Source organism: Camelus ferus, chromosome 20, assembly GCF_009834535.1.
Source record: "Camelus ferus isolate YT-003-E chromosome 20, BCGSAC_Cfer_1.0, whole genome shotgun sequence".
NCBI lineage: Eukaryota > Metazoa > Chordata > Mammalia > Artiodactyla > Camelidae > Camelus > Camelus ferus.
Window position 1 is genome coordinate 6,462,017 of NC_045715.1, and position 21,354 is coordinate 6,483,370.

At 38.1% G+C, this 21,354-nt stretch overlaps 1 protein-coding gene across 1 annotated transcript in view; it reads right to left on the bottom strand.

Annotated features, from left to right (window-relative positions):
• The window catches only part of OFCC1 (orofacial cleft 1 candidate 1), a 247,041-nt gene that overhangs the window by 16,665 nt on the left and 209,022 nt on the right, over window positions 1-21,354 (bottom strand). The window lies entirely within an intron of this gene.

Genomic DNA, 21,354 nt, shown 5'->3' on the forward strand with positions numbered 1-21,354 from the left:
TCTCAAATAGGTGGGGAAAAGAGGCATAAATATCATAGTAACCTCCTGGGACCCCAACAGCAATCAGGAAGCTCTGATACTTGAACCCACGCTGGTCTGACTCTAAAGCCGACATACTTTTGATGCCACCACGTGGTAAAATGATCACCTAGTACCCCACTATGATTGTGCGTCAGTGTGGGGCTGCAGAACGGGGCTGTCTGAACATGATTCTGGATGTTGAATTTTCCCTCCACAGAAGTGCTCAAATGGAAGAATCTTTGAGAAGATCCAGTCTGAGTGGGAACTTTGCAGACATCCTTCTTGACTCAAAAGGGGGTACAGGGTAATTTGTTGTGGAAAAACAAAATAGAGGCAGCAACCAAATGATGACAATCATTTAGTTCTATTAATATCCTATGAAATGTTCTCATGCTTCTCTGAATTGAAGATTAATTAGAAAAGACACTGAAGTATGTTTTTCTCCCCGTCCCCCCACCCCTTTTTTTTTTTGGACCGTTGAAGTTCTAATACTAAAGCCATTGTGGCCACTTCCAGAATTTCCAGCTAGCAGTCCTCAAGATAAGGGAGTCAAACACCTATCCCCAAGGCATGTGGATCAAGTTAAAGCCTATTATTTTTGCTTTATGAGTACACACCTTTTGGAAAAGAAAAAGGGAGATTGACCCATAAAACCTCACTAGAAATGGTTAAGAATCTGAACCAGATGTTCACCCTGAAGAGAGTATTTTCAGTTACCTGCTGATAGAGTGAACATTGTCCCATTGGCCGTGAACACATCCTACCCTCCGGGTAATTGCTTTATATTCTGACTTACAACCAAAGACAGCCTGAAGCAATTGGGGATGCTTAGCTTTGAAACCTTCTTAAAATCCTCCCTAGGGTTAAGAAAGTAGGGCAAGGTAAAAAAGAAAGAAAGAAAAAAAAAAAGCAGAACATGGATGTTTTATAACAGGAGCTAAACCTGAAGAGAGGCTGATCGCGGGATGGCCGCAGAGAAGAGGTGTGATGGAGAAATCACCACTTGATTTTTCTTAAGTCCTTGGGCTCATCTCTGAATAATCTAAGTGGGTGGGTGGGCATGATTCTCTTCAACCCTGTCCTCCTGACTTTTAACTCTATTTCTTTAAAACGAGTTGTTGCGTAACAGGCTCCTCAGCAAACCGGCCTGATTGTTTGATCACCAAGCTGCATGTTCACATGTAATATTTCCCATTTCGTTTTATTTCAGGCCAGGGAGGCATTTCAAAGAGAGGAAGGGAAAGATTTGTTAAGGCAAATACCAGACAGCCTGGACGTTCTCGCCTGAAGTAGGTGAGAGACAAAAAGAAAGACGCAGAAAGTGATTTTTCTAGAGATGCCTTTGTTTTCCATTTTGCAGTAAGAAATGGTTAAATTACTTGGCAGACTAACCAGGATCCATGGCAGGTTAGAGATCGTGCAGTATTTCTGCAGAACGACAGGCCAGAAGCCAGTCACTGTGCCCTGCAGAGCCCGAAGTCAGCTCCACAAGTCAACGCCCCTGTCATCTGAAATCTCTGTCATGGAACCAATCAACTCTGTCCCTTCATTTCCGTGAGAGTCCAGGGTGACTTAACAAATCTTTTGAGACAAGTGAGTCAAGAGACTACATAGAAGGCACGTCTGAGGAGCTAAAGCTGGCCTGGATCTGGAAGCACAAAAGCGTCGAAGAAGCCACAGCACGCCAGACCCGCAAACAGGGGGCCTTAAACGAAAGTCAGCTCTCAGCAGAAAAACAAGTTAAGGGCGTCATTCAATGGTAGATGGAACAGGCCGGAACAGGTTCAAATGCTGCATATTTCACAACGGAGCTTAATTAAAACAGGACTCTGAGGCTGTTAATTGCATTATAATAGTTCGGCATGAAATTAGGTCTGATGTGAATGTCCTTACAGTGGCTTTGTTTACGTTGTTGTAATTACACAGCGGTACACAGCTTTACTGCACAGATGGATTTTTAGCAGCTCTTGGGTGGATTTCTTTTCTTTCCTCACTCGAATTTGCACTTTATTTGCCAGTGTGGAAAGTCAGCGAGAGGGAACCGGGGTCAGGAAATTAGGTCATTCTGGGTGACCCAGTTGGTCTCCCGTGTGTTGGAAGCTGAGAACTCCGAGTAAGTTGTGCCTTGACGATCGTGATTTTGTTCACCAGTTCTTCAGGAGAGAACGTGTCCTTTAAAAACTGGGTCTCTCGGTAAGATGCGCACCTTATTCAGGAATGCTGTGTTTTGTCGTGGAAAGCGATGCCTTTAGAACTAATACATGCAAATGTATGACAAAGATTCTGTAGTTCTATAATACCATCTATTCCAGTGTATATTAGAAACTTCAGAATGTCAAAGATTTGCGTCTAGTTAAAAAAGAAGAAAGGTAGCTCCTGTTCCCAAGATGAAAAGGCCCAGCAGGAGCTGGTTTTCCAAATGGTCAAAATGGATCCTTTCCCTTAATCTAGTCATAGTTTCCACTTTTTGGACAAAGACATAGCTGGTCCACACGAGAATCTCACCTGTCACCTTGACTTAAATACAAAAACCTTGGAAGACATCAGAGGTTTTGGAAGCATCTAGGTATTTGATCATGTTTTCAGTTTTCCCCTAGATATTTCTATTTCTATGCAGACTGTGGATATCAGCAGTTTGGCACATTTCTTCATTTTGTGTGTTGCTTCAAAATAAAAGAGCCAAAAATTAATAGAAGATTACCTAGAAATAAATTAGGTGAGTAAAATGATTATACCTTAATGCTTCTTTCTTTAACACAACTGTTAGGAGCTAGAACGAGCACTTAAGTAAATTTGAACCAATTTGGAGAAAGATAATAAACTATGTCACGTTGCCAAAAAGCCATACTTCTAAACAAAGTTCCTGGTGCTTAATTTAGAGAGAAATAATGCAGTTTGGGGAAAGCATGTATAGCCATGTGTGTTTGTATACACATTATAGAGTAAGTTTTGTTATGGTGAACGTTGCTAATTTTGGTAACCCCAAAATATTACGTCTTGCATCTGTTACCAGAAATATGTATTTTCCATCTCACTACTGCAAAACTCTTAAGAAACACACTAGGAAACCGCAAAGAACATGACTTCTGGTTATGATCTTTTGCAAAGCTCCTGGGAATAGAAATAAATGCAAGAAAAAGATGCAGGTGGTTTCATGTAAGTAGAAAGTCACAGGTCTTAGCAGTGTTCGCAAGGGCTTTGCTTGGGGACGTGTGTGCAAATGTTAGTAATATTAGCAATGCAACTATATACGGACAAGCTAGAAATGTGTTTCAGAGTGTCACCATAGAGCACCCTCTGCCACTCCCTACCTTGTCACCAGGCCTGGAAAGCACTGGCTACCAACGTGGAGAGTGGACCACAGAGGTGAAAACACTCCGCTACAAATCTGAGACTAGGAATGGAGAGGGAATCAAAGAATGACAGAAAGGAGAAAAGTTAAGGAAAGAAACAAAACCTCTTTGCTTTTGCCGCCCACTGCTCTCGGAGACAAATGCTACAGGCAGTGAACCCACTGTTTAAAGGCAAAGGGGTCATAATAAGTTGGCCAGCAATATTTTCCACTTACATACTCCACTCTCTGTAGACACAGGGAAAAAATTCTTTAATTTTAAAGTGAGATCGTGTAACACACATAAATCAAGGCCGGAGAATTGCACAATATGCGCAGATCTTCAAATTTTAAAGAGTCTCTTTTTCTTCTGATTTCCAGAAAGGAAAGAAAAAAAAAAAAAGCATGCATTTGGAGGTTATTTATCTATTTGCTCTAATATTTTAGTTCCTGGTGTGACATAAATGAAGAAAAATAATTGGACTGACTTAGTTCAGACAACTAATTTTAAGCCACTTATCAGAAGGAAAGAAATCTGACTACAATTTTTTCCTTTACAGATAGTGGATTTGCAATACAGTGCATAGTCCTGGCTAAAGTTTACTCAAATCCATTAAAGCCAGTAAGCCACTAAATCACTGGTAGAATGAGCTTCAAATGTCTGCTAACATAAAGCTAACTTGTACCTTTAAAAAAATAAAATTATTATTCTACCTCTGCTTTGATGTGAAAGGCATTGAAGCAGAAGGCGCTTCCTCTGTGAGGGAATTATTAATCTCAAAGCATGGCCACCACCATGCTGGTGACTAGTACTCTGTTCTTAGCTCATCTTTTGCTTTAATTTTCTCTAATGATAGAAAAACGCCAAAGTGTAAGGCAAACAGAAGATGGGGGGAAGGGTTGTTCTGTTTATGTATGTGTGTGTGTTTTACCCTATTTTGAGGCTAAATTACCCCCAAATTTAGTTGCCCAAATATTTTTGTGTCAACTGAAATGAACAATATTATATGAATTATAATTTCTTTATTTGCTAACCAAATTTACCCCCCAAACTAAGTTGAGTTGTGTAAATTGGCTGAAAATCTAGGAGAGAGAACCGGTAGCAGCAAGAGGGAACTTACACACATCGAGGATGGTCCCACATGAGTTTCCGCGATGACACTTGCATGGGTCTTCCTGCCCCAGCCACCTACTGGACTCAAGACACCTCCCTTCCTTCAAGAGTCTACTCAAAGGTCACCCTATCTGTGGAGTCTTTCCTGGCCCCCAATTGTGAAATAGTATCTCCACCCTATGCCTTGTTTTCAGAGTAACACTTACTATGTGTTACAACCAAACCTATGTGCCATATATTTCCTTGTTTATGTCTGTCTTGCTGCACACAAATGTAAGCCTCAGAAGGAAAGGGAAAAGGGTTTGGCTCATAAGAGGCACTGAATATATATTTGTTGAAAGAATAAGTAAATGAATTATGTGATGTAAATGGACTCAATAGTGAAGGCAATCTGTTTTTTGGTTTTGTTTTTGTCATGGCTATCTTTGAAGCTACTGAAATTGATTGATTTTTGCCAACTGCAAAATTAATATGCAAGACAACTCTTTTATGTCTGTTTTCTAACAATACTACGGCCGTTCTTTCAGAAGAATCAGTGAGGTGAACTCTCTACCAACTTTCCACAATGCCAGTTTTAACTCCCTATTTCTTAATTCAGTGGTGTTTGTTCAGCTGCTTTCTTATCAATCACCCCATCTACTCCACCCATATGCCAAAAATCGCCCATGTCTTAACTCTCTTAGAATAATACCCCTTTGCACGCATGTAAAACCTTTACCCCAGGAGTTACAATGCATTTATCAATAATTATTGCTTCATTAAAAAAGCTCTACCAGTAAGAAAGTATTATTTTGATTTTATAGATGGTAAGTGTGAAATAACGGAAATAAAAACCACATCCCTACCTTCCTAAGAGTACTGAAGACTAAGTCTGGCTTCATGCAGAGAGTTGATAGGGATATCAACGGTTTAATGACAAAAAAAGATTGCTATTTAACTTAATACCTCCCTCTTACAGGAACACGAAATGTTTCCTAGTTATTTTTCACAAGTATAATAAATTAATAAGTGTCATTTGTGCTTTAAAACTAGGTACTTTTTCATTCAAATTATTTCAAAAATATTTTGGGGGCTCACTCATTCAAATTAGATGCTATGAGATATACAGGATAAACTATATTTTCTTGGCCCCCATGAAACTTACAATCTAGTAAGAAAAGTAAAAACAAATGCAAATATCTATAATTTAAAACCAGTAAGTTTAAATGCCCTGGGAGAAATGAAATATTCTAAGGGATTTTGAGGAGAGAGAAATCAAGCCTGGGAGTGATGGAAACAGATGCTTCTGCTGGATACATCCCCTGTGCTGACGCAGAAGAAGGGAGAGAAAAAGGCCACACGTGTAAAGATAGACACTTTTCATGTGACAAATAAAAGGAATGGGAGAATTTGGCGTCCGTCTTTTAACCGAATTCTGATCTAGTCACTTTAAGCGAGTCTAGGTGTCCAGAGAATTAACACCTTTTGAGATTTCCAGGGACTGTTTCGGCTTCCCCATTTCATTGTCACACACGAACATTCGTTCTTCCCCTTTTCTTGAATATAGTTCTCTCCCGGAGCATGAAATTTCCAGAGCAGGATAAAGAAAGGAGAAAATAGCATATAGAAAATTGATCACAGCAGTGACTATTTTGGGAAAGATTAATTAAGAATAAGAATTATAAATAATACTTATTTAGGACTCATTCTGTAAAAGGCTCTGTTCAAAGCACATTCATTCATTAGTTCATTCACTCAGCCATCCACGCAAAACCGATTTACTGAAACCTTCCTTTGCACCAGAGGATTGTGGAAACACAGGACTGAACCAAAGAGACAGCCCTTGCTCCGCTCCAGCCGGTATTCTAGGGGAGGAAGGCAGAACACAAATAACTATATATATCGTAAGCGCTATGGAGAGAAAGGAAACGGGGCAGCGGACCAACTGGCAGCGGGTGGAGTCGGGGAGGAAAAAGGGCCATTTCACTGCTATTGTATTGAGAGTCTCTACTTTGTTCAGGGAAAGCCTTTCTGAGAAGGAAACATTTGAATCAGCGTCTGAATAAAGTGAGGGGGTGATTCGCGTACATAATCAGAGACAGAGCAGAATTAGAGGAGGGAGCAGGACTCCCATGGCTTTGAGGGAAGTCTACTTGCTTTACAGTTCAAGAAAAAGCGAAGAGGCCAAAAGAACTGAAACAAAGTGAGCAAAGGGAGAGACAGGAGCTAAGATCACAGTGGGGAGAACTGGAGGGCAGCGCAGAGCACGCAGGGATACGCAGATCCCATGAGGAGTGTGGCTTTTTCTCTGAAAGAACTGGGAAACCATCGGACATTTTTGAATGGAGGAGTAACATTGATGACAATATTATAGGAATCACTGGCTGGTACTGAGGGATAACCTGGGCTCGGGACAATGTTATGGATGGAACTGTGTCTTCTTGAAAGATACCAAAGGCTTAAGTCCCAGTCCCCATGAATGCAGCTTTATTTGGGAAGTGAACTTTATTTGCAGTTGGTCGAGTTAAGATGAGGTCAGGAGGGTGACCCTAATCCAGTAGGACTGTGTCTGGACAGAAATGAGAGATTTGGACACGGAGACAGACCTGCACATGCAAAGAGAAGGCCACGTGGACATGAAGGCGGAGACGGTGGGGGTGCATCCATGGGGCAGGGACGCCAAAGCGGCCAGCAAGCCACGGGCAGCTCGGAGGGAATCGTGGAACAGACTTCTCCTCACAGGCGGCGGGAGGAATCAGCCCTGCCAACCCCCTGAACTTGGGCTTTGAGCATCCAGAAATGTGAGCCGATAAGCTTCTGTTGTTGAAATCATACAGTCTGTGGCACTCTGCAGTAGCAACCCCAGGAGACTAACAGAGGCAATGACTCACTTTATGCTAATTATGGCATGCAACCCTCGCTATAAACCTGGGTGGTTATTATTGTCCCAGATTTCAGGTAAAGAAACTGAAGCATAAAGGGACCAAGCAATTTGTCTAAGATAAGACTTTGTAAATAGTAGAGCCAACATATGGCCCCAGAATGCAGACTTTTTTTTAAATTAGTCGATTAACAATGTTGTGTTAGTTTCTAGTATACAGCATAGTGATTCAGTTATGTATATATAGATTCCTTTTCATATTCTTTTCCATTATAGGCTATTACAAGGCATTGAATAGAGTTCCCTGTGCTCTACAGTAGGACCTTATTATCTATTATCTATATGGTAGTTAGTATCTGTCAATCCTGAACCCTGCCTTAAACTCTGTTTCTACTGCCTATCTAAAAGAGTTTAAAATTTTAAAGTAAGCAGAAAATACTGCCAAAGTGCCAGTCACTAATGAACTCTGGGTCTCCATTTCTTCCTCCACAAAATAAGGAAATTCAGTTAAATAATTTCTAAGGCATCTTCCAGGTCATATATTGTGTCATATATTTTGGTTTTTCTTATTAAAAAATTATTTGAAGATAAAAAAAATATATCCACTGAGAACATCACCAAGACTAAGATGTAGCGCATTTCTAGCACCCCCAGACTTTCCTCGTGCCACATTCCAGTCACCGCCTACCACCAATCCCTGCAGCCTCCTGCTTGAACTAACAACAATTCCGAACTCCCACCAAAGCAGTATGTAAATGTATACGGCAAAATTTCTCAGGCATTTTACAAAAATGAATTCAAGACTCCTAGGGAGAAGGGAAACCCCAAAGGTCAGACTTCTGATGTCCCACCCATAGTGCAGAAATCTAGGATTTCTTCTTGCATGTTCTCAGAGAGCAGAGCAAGCCTCTAGCCAAGAACACACACCTCAGAGTGATACGTGAGAGGCTAATAAACCGCTTTGTTCTTTAAATTACTAATTTATGGTGGGGGGAGGTGAGGAAGGGGCAGAGTCACTAGGAAGCAGAAATGTAGCTTACCAATGTACTCATTTTGCGTTTGTAATACACCACAACGCAGAATGTTTAGAATGACTAATGCAGTCAACAGAAATTCATAATGGCATTTCTTTACTTCTATGAGGTTCATCCTATATTAATGCAGGATTTTATACATATTTATTTGTAAATTATTCTTATTGCGGTTGCCTAAATCGAGCTCTTTAAAGCATATAATTTACATTAAATTTTTTAAGAAGCAAATAAGAAAATACCAAACAAATGTTTTCCTCCAGTTCTTTTCTTAGACCAAAGCAAACCCAAACACCGATAAAAAGTAAACATTGGATTTTCTGGATTATACACAGTGTAATCACAAAGTCTGTAGACATAGGTAATATTATTTTAATATTCATTTTAATATTAATATCATCAAACCACTGATCTTTGCCTGTTTTCAGCTTAACCTTTCTATCTCTGGAAAGCAGTCTTCTGCAGTAGTCACGAGAACAAAATTCTAGATCTGGGTTTTTACCATTTTGGCAAAATTCTTTACTTGTCACTTTCCTAAGTAGTAAAATGGAGTTACTGAACTCGATGATTTCTAAGAGAATTTCCGTCTCTGAAATACAGCAGAGTAATGATCATGCACAAGGTTGAGAACACATAAGAAATCCAAGACTGAGGATATAACAGTACCTAAGTCAGTATTTCCAGTCTTTCAAGTTCCTAGAGATCAGCAAGCCATGATGAACAGTTTTTAACAGAATTTTTTTCTTCAACTTCGTTTGAATCTGAAAGAATGCAATATCAAAATACACAAATGTGACCCATCATGTGCTCATCTTAGAAGCCAGAAAATCAAGACTCAAGAGGCAGGACCCTGATTCTGGAGCACTTCTTACTTAAGAGTCTAGAGGAAAGAAATATTTCCCAGAGTTTTGTTGAAAGATTATCTGTGAGCGTGGAACTCATGTGCTGTAGAATTCTACTAGATGTGCACTTCTTAGACAGAGTCGGCGTCTCTCTAGACATAAAGAGTGTGGACCAGCTGGATTGGTGAATTTTTTATTTCGGGTGACTTACAACGACATGAAGCACTGTCTGGTTTCTCTCATCTGTTCAGTTACTGGACATGAGAGTGAGTGACAGATGGACGAGTGGGTGGATAAAAGTGGGACATCAGGGCTCTCTCTCGAGCTCTGCCTCACAACACACGTGCACAAGCGTGACACACACATACGTGAAACAGAGCACTTCCACTTTCCGGGTGATTGAAGCATGCTCTAATCCACATTTCCAGCAATGCCAGCTTGATAGACTCTTTCAATAAACACTTTTTTGTAACCTTTCACTAATAGTCTGTTATTATCTCTATCAAAACTACAGCTTTATTTTTTTATCAACAGCCTAATCAGCAACTAGACACAAGTTCACAATTCAGAGTTGTTTGCCTGGTTTTTAGATTTTCGGTCAATTATCTCAGGTTCATTATTTTTCTGTTAAGTCTAGTAAGAGAATCAAAAATTTCAACCAGTAGTCAACTAGCACAATCTACGTACCTCCTTTGTAAAGAAAAGGAGGCAAAGAGGAAACAAAACCCATGTCCCAATTTTCACTATGACAAATACAATTTTCAAGATAATACAAAAGAATTACAAATAAATCAGTAACCAGCAGATTATATACTACCTGTTTTTTAGAATATTTTTTAGTATAATCCCTTAGAAATCATTTTAAGAAACCATATGAATATCTCTTAAGCAATAGGAAAATTGGAGAGAGTTTTTAAAGACATGTAAGTTGATTAAAAATTGATTTCAAAACTGCGTTAAAGCTAATGATGTTAAATTGCTTTACTATTTTAGCTCAGACTTACTGTCATTAATTTGGCTTTTGTTAAATTACCTCAGTGGGAGGATATTTACTGATTTTTGAATTATTTATGTTGAAAATGCCCCATTTAAGTTTCCTAGTGATTTGGTGGTATAATATCTCGAAGTCAGGCAGGAATTTACTTGTGGAAGAAATAGGCATTAGAGGAGATTCAGCTAGAAATTGGCTTGAGATTTACAAACTGGAGAAGAGGAGCAACTGGGGAATCACTTCAAGCCCCTGGGGCGACTTTAGGAGAATAGCTGGGAAAGCTGTGTGCAGAGTGCGTGAGGCGTGGGTTCTGTCTCAGCCACAATTCCAGAAATGGCTTCAAACGGGCAGCTGCACTTGATCTTCTGAATATTTATCTTTCAGGTGCTTTTAATTCCAAGGTCACTTATTGGGCACATGGAGTTTAATGAACACAGCACTCAATAGATGAACACAGAACTAATGAGTGTCTATGTATAGGAAACAATAAACAAGCACTGGACTCAGATTATCAGGTAAGCTTATCCCTAAGGTTACTTTAGGTAACCATCACTGGGTTGTTATAGGAATTCATAGAGACGCTGTGTTCCTCTGTGTTTGCTGCCCATGAAGAAATTATTTTTTTGGAAGAGAGTAGGGTGGGTACAAGGATGAGCAAGAAAGAGTATCTGAAGGCAAAACATGTGGAATAAGTCGGGGAAAGTGGTAAGAACTTATTATTACAGGCACTATTTCATGTAATCATTATCACAAATACTAACCAAGAGAAAACAAGAAGAAGAACAAGGAAAAGGGGAAGTTTTTTCTGAAGAACATCAACCCAATTATTTATAAGGTAGAAATTCTGAATATAACCAAAGGATATGGCTTCCGAGATGAAATAGCTAACAAGAAAAATGCCCCAGGAGGAGACTAAAAATCATATTAGATCATTGAAAACAAGTAGTTATGGGCTGAAAAATCATAAGTGTGTTTTTCAATAAGCGGAAGAAATAAGGCAAGCTAGAGAGGGTGGAAGTTCAAATTCCGGAATTAACTGGATTATCAACAAAGATTTCTCCGGGGCTAGAAAAGAGAAGAAGAGATGCAGAGAGCAGACAAGTTGGAGAAGAAATAAGCATTTAGGGAGAGAGAGAGGAGCCCAAAGAGCTCAGGGAAGGCCGTCATGAAATACACGTTGCATAATACATGACGGATCAGTTTTATTACTTAACTTTCCGAAAGATGAAACAATACAGAGATATGCTAACCATCATCGTCGGCATTAATTTACAGTGGGAGAAATAATTAGGATCTCACTTTTTCTGAAGAGTAGAGTGAAAATGTAAACAATGCTCCGCTCCAGGCAAGTGCTTCATCACGTTGACAGGAGCATTTGAATTTCCATGGGCGGGGATATAATAGGTTATTTATGTGTCATTTTAATAGAAAGACCCAACCATCAAGATGGACAGCAGACTTTATCAGTACTGCTGTTTGCAACTAATCCTCCAATTTAGTACCCCATGAAAATACCTGCGACAAAACCTGTCCATTTTTCTTTTACACTCCATTATGGAAAAATCAATATGGGCGCTATTCATCACAAACCTCCCGCCTGGCGGGGGCCCGAGCCACAGACCCTGAGAGAGACCTGACAGGTTAGCACTCTGTGCGGCAGAGTCCATTGCTTATGGTCTTATTTGACCACATACTGCCACCCAGAATGGCCCAGGTGGCCTAGTGTATGTTCTAGAATCTAATCAACACTGGCCAGAGACCCCGAGTCTGATTCCCTTAAGGTGAACATCATCTTAGTTTTCAAGCCAAGCACAGAAATTAGTTGACTTCCAAACGTGACAGATTAAATTTTAATCTGTTTTTTGTTTAACATTCAAGCAGTGAATAATAACTGGAAAATTTAGTAAAATTTATTATTCAGTAATTTAGTAAATTTAGTAAATAATAATTCATTCAAGCAACCCACAAACTATACAACGACTCATTTCTTCACTATTCAACCAGTGTTATTAAAGTCTGACCACCTATTTTCCAGGAAAATGGTCTTTTTTTTTTCCCTCCAAAGCATCTCCACCAGATTTCATATCCAAAATCATATGTTCAATGGGAAAAATTCTTCTGTATTCCAAAGTAAATATGTATGAATAGAATGCCACAGAGTTCATAACTGTCAGTTACAAAGCTGCATGAGACTAATTATCAAAGTGTCCAAAATTCAACACTGTCCCTATGGAAGAATCTTGAAGGCAGAAAGTTTATTTGATTCCTCCTTAGTTCCCTCCAAATCACCAAAATGACATAGTTGCTAATATATTTGCTAGATCGATGAATGTTTAATGAAGCAAAACTCATACATTTATTTTTGCTATTGGATATATTAGCAAAAGTTAAAAATTATAAAAAAAAAAAACTGATGTTAAAAAAACACAAATGATTCTTAGACGTCAAGATTCTAATTAACCTAAATTTAGGTCAACTAAGCATATTACATGGAGCTCTGTACCAGATCCCACAGACTGGCTCACCCAACGTATACTCCAGACACTTTACAGATAGAGAAAAATCGGAGATGGCATTTCCCAGGCCCCCTTTCAGCTGCAAGTCCCTTTAGTGCATTCCTTTCCTCTTAAACTAGCCAGGGGGATTCTTTTCTCCACAATCCATAACCCTGACTAATAAGAGATCCGAGGACTGCCCCAAGATGTTTTGCCAGTTAAGTGATAAATTGTTATTTCCATTTTGAAGTCATAATTTTGCACTTTTGAGTTAGAAGTTGGAATTCTACAAATTATCAGCTCATAATACTTCTTCATTAGCAATTTCCCCGCTTGTAAGGACTTTCCAAAGCCAAGTCACTACATTTTATCACTGCCTTTCTTTTAATCATAAGGTAGCTACATATTTGCAAGCATTATCAGAAATAATCTGATACTATTGCCTACAATGTCTTATCTCAAACAGTCTTTATTGCGCATTGTATTATGTTCCAGACACACTACCAGAGTATGCTGGGGGAATAAGGACAGGGTGCAGAAGAAAACGTCCCTCAAGACGTGTGTTTTATTTACATGATGTTTAATTTGGGGGAAAAACAAGCAACCTCACATCTTCTAGAAACTAGACCCACCCTCTATATTGGGTTCGCCTGCGTCAATGCGGAAGGGAGTGATTTGGAGGATGGTCTTGAATCCCAGCGATCACATATCATACAGGCAGAACAGCTGTGCCAAAGGGCGAGAAAAAATTTATCAGTGCACGTTTTATTGGCCTCAATTCTAAGGACTATTTGCTTCCAAGAGTTCCTTAGGTGATAGTAAAACGGATTCATTTGGAGGCAAATAAATTCTCAGATATAAACAAACTCTTTGGGAAGTGATGGTGCCTCTGAAACTTTTTGATATGTAGATGTGTCTCGTATGGCACGCGCACGCATACTTCCTCAAGAGTTATATGTACATTTCTAAGCCGTGCCACACAATTGAGCCATTCATTATAACGGCTCCTCTTTGCTGGGTGATTGTTTTATGTGTTTAATTTTTGTCTTACACTCCTGGCTAGTAAGCTCCTTTACAACATACTTTATATGTCTTTCTATCCTCCAAGGTATTTACTGCAGCGCCGGGCAGAGCAGCGGCTCGAGAAAGGCCAGGCTCACTGTCAAGGAGATTTGGCACGTTCAATGATTTTTAAAGATTCAAGCAGGTTCATGGTTCTGTGATGACTTCTTAGTAGTATTTTAGTTTCGTTGCTCCCTTAAAATGACCTGCAGAAGCTCCTTCATCGATGAGCCAGAATCACACATTCAAAACACAGCTTCCAGCAATACCAGCTGTGAGATCAGTGTAACCTTGAAGGATGCATGGTAACTGCAGTGACGTCAGAAAAAGACACGTGAGGAAATACAGGGATGGGAAATGTATTAATTCACAACAGCTCATAGCTGGATTTGCATCCATTCATAATCATGATTAATCGTGAGCACTGTCCAAACATTGCTATGTCATGAGACATCTTATTCTGGATTTTTGAAATAATTTAAACCTCTGCCTTTACTGTCCTGTGAATGATCAATGTCGCCTGGACCCAGGTGACGTGATTATTTGTGGGTAGCTGCCATGTTTTGGTTCTGATGAGCATTGGGAAGCATGTATTTCTAAAACAAAACAAATAATTTTCATTGAATTATTTTGACAGCATTAAGCATAATATGGTTAAAAAAAAAAAAAAGCACTCTTATTGGACTCAGGCCAGGATGACCAAGGTTGGAATGGCTTTCAGTCACTTACTTTAAGCTGCTTCATTTTCAATTCCCCCATTAGGAAAATGAGAATTAGAACCTATGTTTCATGATTCTACAAATAGGAGAGGTGACAAAGAAGTGAAATGGCTGAGTCTGTGTTTTTGTTATTATTATTTATGATTACTTGGAAACAATCATTAGATAATTTTCCTTAAGTAATTTAGCAAGTGAACATGTTATTAATATCGCATAGGCTTACAAAAACATAGACTTTCAATGCATAACATTTAAGTTGGATTTTTGTTTGCAGAATACAGTACTTGAGAGTAAATGTAACAAAGTGGTATTTATAATGATTTTTTTTTTCCTAGGAAAGCCGCCATCCAAACACTCTGAGAATCGTTACTCCATTGGTATTACCATGTGATCTCTTTATCGTGGATCTTGGGTTTCCTGCCCTTAAAGCAACTGTCACTTCTATGCACACATTTCTCCTAAATATATATCTCAGGACCAAATGTTTCTTAGGAGTTCAGCTGTATATGTTCACTTGCATGCTGAACTCTGGTTTCCCTCTGTTGGAGACTGTCTTGGGGCATATATTGTACCACAAAGGTCACCAGTGTGCTCCTCCGACACAGAGGGCCCTCCGCTCTCATAAGGCTCTTCCTTCAGTGGTATGGAGGATGGGAGGGGGTTGGTGGCATTACTGCTTGCTTTGTCACTCTCCTAACCCCAGCCTCTTCTAGAAAGCAGAGAGGCCACATTCAAAGTTTTAAATAATCTTTTATTTATCTTTTTATCCTGCTGAAAGACCATCAACTCAGTCACTTCAAAAATATCAGACCTCTTATATTTCCCACGCATGCGCCATTGTTCGGGAATTTAGAAATAGAGGCCATTACGTTAATGTCTTATCTCATCTACCCTGCTGTAGGCTTCCTAAGGACACCGTAGCTCATCATATATTCTAGGTTTCAGGACTTTAGCAAATAGCAAATGAAATGATAAAAGATGAGACCCCCTTTGATGATTTTTTAAAACTCGGCCCCTGTCCCCTTTAACACATTCCATTTGAGACTGCATACCAACACTTTTATTGTGGAAACCTTGAGAAGGAATGCTGCATTTGAAGGCGAACTATCATTTTTGCATTTCTCTTAATGCACATATTTTAATTCATATGAAAAATAAGACCACCTTTTGTCTTGGGGAAATCATTGAACTGGACCATTTGCTTATTGAAAGGGAAAGTCTGATTCCATTAAAATGTGGGGAAACTGTTGAGCATATTATTAACTGTTGTCTTCACTGCGTAGAATTGCATTTCCTAAAGTTTCCTTTTGAAAAACTGTTATTATATTTTCTTTTCTTGAGTTTCATGGCAGTGAGACTCTAGACTGCAGGTAGAGTAGGGGATATATGCACTGGACACTCCCTAATGAGAAAGAAAACTAGGGGCAGGGCGGGTACAGCTCAGTGATAAAGCAAATTCTTAGCATGCATAAGGCCCTGGGTTCAATCCCCAGTACCTCCATTAAAAAATTTAAAAAAGAAAAAAAAGATTAATATGGAGGGGCAGTGGGATGATATGGGCCAAAGGGAAACAGGTGAAGGTTCTGGTCTCATGAATTCTTGGGGAAAAAAAACTAAACCACTTAAAAAACAATAATAATAATAATTTGTTTCTATTACCCAGGATCATACAGACAAATACGAGGGAGTTGAGGAGGGGAAATAAAAGCATGCCTCATCTTCACATCACACAGGGATAAGTAAAAGTCTCTATACTATTCCTACACTGATTTTTAAAGAGATTAGAAAAACACATAAGCTGACATGAGTAATTTTTAAATTTAGCCACTAATGAAATACAAAATAAGAGTTACATTTAGAAGTCACGGAGCGGTAAAAAAAATACACATTTCAGATGGCAAAGAGCACAGCATCAAGGAAATGTAAAAGAAGGCAGAATATCCAACAGTTTATAAAACAAGATGACAGAACCAGTCAGTCAACGGAAGTGCTGGGAACAGTGGAAAACATTATAAATTCTCTTACTGAAGGACAAGATTCATACTAGATTTTAAAAATTCAAGTACAGGCTGCTCACAGGGAAATTAAAAAAAAAACCAATATGAAAAGGTTAATAATAATAGCGTATCTGCAAGGTGCCAGACCGTTCTTCTAATTGCCTTAGCGAGATGCCCACATCCAACTGAAGTAAATGCTAGTATCGTCACTTATTGTTGATTTCTATTCTTTCCATTCTGATAGACCTAATTTTTATTAAGTGACCATCCCTCCCTTTGCGGACTTGCTGTGGAAAAACTGACCAGCCCTCCAGCTCCTAAGAGCAGCCTCATGGACACCCGACCCAACATGTCACTTACGAGACCAATGAGATAGAAAGCGAAAAAGGGACGCTGACAAGACCGTTTCCTTGCTCATGGAAATAAGAGCTCATGTCTCTGGATGTGAAACCTTAACCTGCAGTGACCCCCTTACAACCCTGCATAAGGCCGGCCTGAGGATGAGGCTACCAGACAGAGGAGGCACAGCAGAGGGCATTTCAAGGAAATGAAGCAGGATAAAGCCAAACTAATTTGAGCTGGAGTCAGCTAGGCGGTCCTAACTGACACCCTCACTTTACAGATGAGGAAGTGGAGAAAGAGAATTGAGTAGGCAGCGTCAGTGTTAAACTCTGCGACTTCTTCTACAGATTTGCTCTTAACTAACATCCTGGACTAAGAAGGATTCATAGACGTATAAAGACAATACGTGTGGAGATACCGACTGATACAAAATAGTGTTCAAGCTTAAAGGAAAAAATGATTAATTCATACCCTAAAAGGTAAAGTCATGGCCATGACTACTCATTAGCTCTAAAAATATCTCTAAGTCCAAAGTTCTTAAACATATAAGAGAATTGTAATGTCATTACAGTAGAACTATAAGCAGTCACTTGAGTTTTTGATATGTGTTCAAAGACATAAAGTATTTTAATACACTATAATAAAGACAGAATTAATGGATACTCTAGAAGACATATCAGTTGTAAATCCCACAGAGAATAATCTTTTTTTCTAAGTGTACATTAAATATTTATATAAATAATCAGGTGTTAGACCATAAAGGAAAAATCTTAATAAAATTTAGTAAAAAAGTATACAAGCTAAGCACATTCTCAAAATACATTAAAATTAGTTAGAAACTTACCATGTAAATTTAAATAAAAAGCGTCAAACTGTTCGGAAATTAAAAACGTAACAATACAACAAATAGCCTCTTCTAAATACAAAGTAGGTAAGAAAAGAAATCAAAACTGCAATTAATTACAACTCAGAAAATAAAAGAATAATATACAATGAAATATAAGATAATGTAACCAAATCTGTAAATACTTATAAGATAGATTAAATCTTGTAGCCAGATTCACAGATGGGCACAAATGCTTTTAATGCCTAATTGAAAAAAAAAAAAATCCAACAAAGAAGTTAGAAGAAAGAACATATTTAAAGAAAATAAATGTAAAAGTGAAAATTAAAGGAATTAAATTGATACATAAATCCATTAGCTATGCTTTTGAAGAGAACAAAGCAAAACAGATAATAATCCTTGTCTCATCTAGGCCAGGGAGAAAAAAAGTGGCTAAAGATAAAATTTAAACTATAAATAATGAAGCAGATCTGTAGCATACAGTGGAAGAACCAAGTTCTGTAACAGTGGTGTCTGTTTTTCTCTGGGGCGGCACCAGGTCCTCTTTTAGCAAACTGGTGTGCTTGGATTACAGAGTCTATTTTCAGGAGGAGCCAAGGTGTTTCTTCAGAAAGTACTCATGGTCAGTGAAGCCAAGCCTTGCTTGCCCATCAACAGATTTTTAATCAACAGAGAGAACTGGTTCTGGGTACAGGATGGTCTTTCTCACCCTGACTTGTCTTCAATTTCAGCCTCCTGTCATTCCAAACTGAAGTTACCTGCCTCCAGTGTATTCTGAGGATGTGTTAACTAAGGAGTACACACGGGGTCCTAACTTAAGACATCTTGAATCAGATGCCCCTTGGCTAGTTCCTGGGTCTCCTTGTGGGGTGTATAACCCCACAGACAGGGCAGAAAGTTCTCTCTTACATTTCAGTTCCATTAATGGCTTTGTGCCTTGAGGAGATCAGAACTTACAACTTCTTCACTGGGATCAATGACCAGAGGGAGTTAGCATCAGGAGAGAGAAAAGATGGTGCCTCTGGGGAGAGCCTGGGCTTTGCAGAAGTGGTACTTGATGGCAGCCCCAGGAAGCCAAGGACGTTGGGGGGCTGACATCAGGAGCTGTGAGTGGACAGGACTGACTCATTGCTGAGCACCCAGGACTCCCTGAAGATACACAAAGATGCCTCAATTGCTTTTCGTAGAGGAGCTTTTATGCAGAGAGAGTGTGCACACCAGAGAAATGGAGGTTCGGGACATGGAGATGTTTTATATAAATATAACGACATATAATTCTGTAAACAAATTTGTAAAGCTCCACAAAGTTGAAAAAAGTTCTGGGAAAATATAAATCCCCCCAAATAAGCTAACAAAAAAGAAAATCTCAGTAACCAAGAAATATCTTTTCAAAACTTATTTCAAAAAGGGCTCTATGTCAGAGCACTTGACTAGTTGCAAAAGTAGAATTATTCTCTTGCTATTGAAAAGGTTTCAGGCCAAAAAATGGTAATTTTTATAAAACTAGCATAATCAAAAAATCCAAGACAAACATAGATAATGTTACGAAAAAGAAATAATAGCTCAAGCTCACTTATTACTGAATGATTAAAAATCTTAATCGTTCTTAGGAAAAATATTCTTTAGTGTAATAAGAATTTATCTCCCTCAACCAAGTAGCATTTGTCTTCAAAATACAAAGTTATTTTAGTACTGGTAAATCTATTACTATGGTATATTACATTAAAAAGTTGAAAGAAAAGCATATTCCAAAACCGCAATAAAAGTTGAAATTTCAGAATACATTCTTGATAAAATCCCAAGAAAACCAGAAAAAGAAGGATCCTTATTTGACATTAAAAAGATGATTTATCTTAAACCAAGAGCCAACATAATTCTCAGCAATGGCATACAAGAGGGAATCTGCATGAAAAACAAGTTATCACCAGTGCTATTTGAAATGGTTCTGAAGTTACGGGTAACGTCAATTTGGTAAGATACGAATTTAAAATAAGAAATACAATCACTGGGGAATAAGGACTGGGCAAAATGGCTTTACTATTCCAGAAAACTAAAGAGAATAAATAGGGGGAAAAGTCTCCAGTTATGCTAATAAGAGAGTCTAGAAAAGAAATCAGACACAAAATAAAAATCCTATTAAATCAGTAACTTGCCTGTTTAAGGACACAAGCAGTTAAAAGATTTAATGTGAAAAAAAGGTTTTATTTAAAGCAAATTTAAAATAACTAGAAAGTCTCTTAAAATGTATCTAACCTATATAAAGAACACTGTAATATTTCCTTGAGGGATCTAAAAATTAAAATATTAATTAGTTAATTCTTTTATATGTCTGGAATGTAGATTTCAAGTTATAAATATTTTTGAGATGAAATGCTCCCAGATAAGAAGATTATTGATAAAACAGACTCACAAACTAATTTGTCCAGGTAGTCCTCACTGTGCATAGTACTGTGTAAACTAAACCCTACGTATGCTGGACAGAATCCTTGCTTTGCACACTCCCACGATGTGAATTTCAGTGAACCGTGCACAGTGAGGACTGTCTTGCAAAGTTAAAGAAGTTCCAGTTATAATTCTGATGACATTTTTCTTTCCAACCTTGACAATATGACTCTAAATTTCATCTAAAAGAAGAAATAAATGTATGTAATATATATTTATATTATTACCTATTATATATTATTATAATATACATATATATGTAATAAATGGCAGAGCAATGAGAATAACATCGTGTGATTAGATATGAGAATTAATGAGAAACAATTTAAATGCTACGGTCTACAAAATTTGACAACAAATGTAATAAAATATTTAGCCCCCCAAATAGATTCTAGCGTATGAATGTCTTTAATATTTAAGAGAAGCTTGACTGATAAAGAAATGGGGGACTTTTCATTGGATTTTCATGATGCCACGTACCAAAGTAAATTCCAAGATACAGCAAAGTTTTAAATGTTTAGAGTAAAACCACACACACACACACACAAACTAATAATGATCTTAGACAAATTAACTAATCTGGGGGGGTAGAGAAAAACTTAGAAGTCATAAAAGCAATGAAAAAACTCAGAAAGAAACATTTAAGTCACTACAAATTAAAGCTCAGAAAAAAAAATCAGTCATTATTAAAAGGCTAGTGACAAACTGGAAATATGTTTATAACAAAAAACTGATAAGCCAAAGGAAAACATGATAGTTGTAACCAGTAATGAGCTCTGACAAATTAAAAATAAAAATCACTAATACCTCAACAGGAAAATGGCAAATGTCATAAGTGAGTAAGTCACAGAAGAAATGCAAATAGGCATTAAACATGTAAAAATTTTCAGGTTTATTAACAATCAAAAAATACAAATTAAGATAATGAAATCCTATTTCAGATTGGCAAAGGTATTTTTCTAAAAAAAAAGGATGATACTCGGTGCTGCTACGGATGCGTTAGACAGTGTCCGGCATCGCTGGTGATAATGTGAGCTATTATGCTTCTAGGGGGTAGTCTGATACCAGGTCTTTCAAAGTTTTTGTATCTTCTGACTTGGAAATTCTACTGCTAGAAAATGAACCTAATAAAGTTAGCACATGTGGACCAGATTTATGTACAAAAAAGTTAATTGTTTATTATTCATAATAGCGTAAAATTAGGGAAGAAAGTGCTTGGATGTTAAATACTAGGAAATAAATTGTATCAGTGTAGGTACTTCC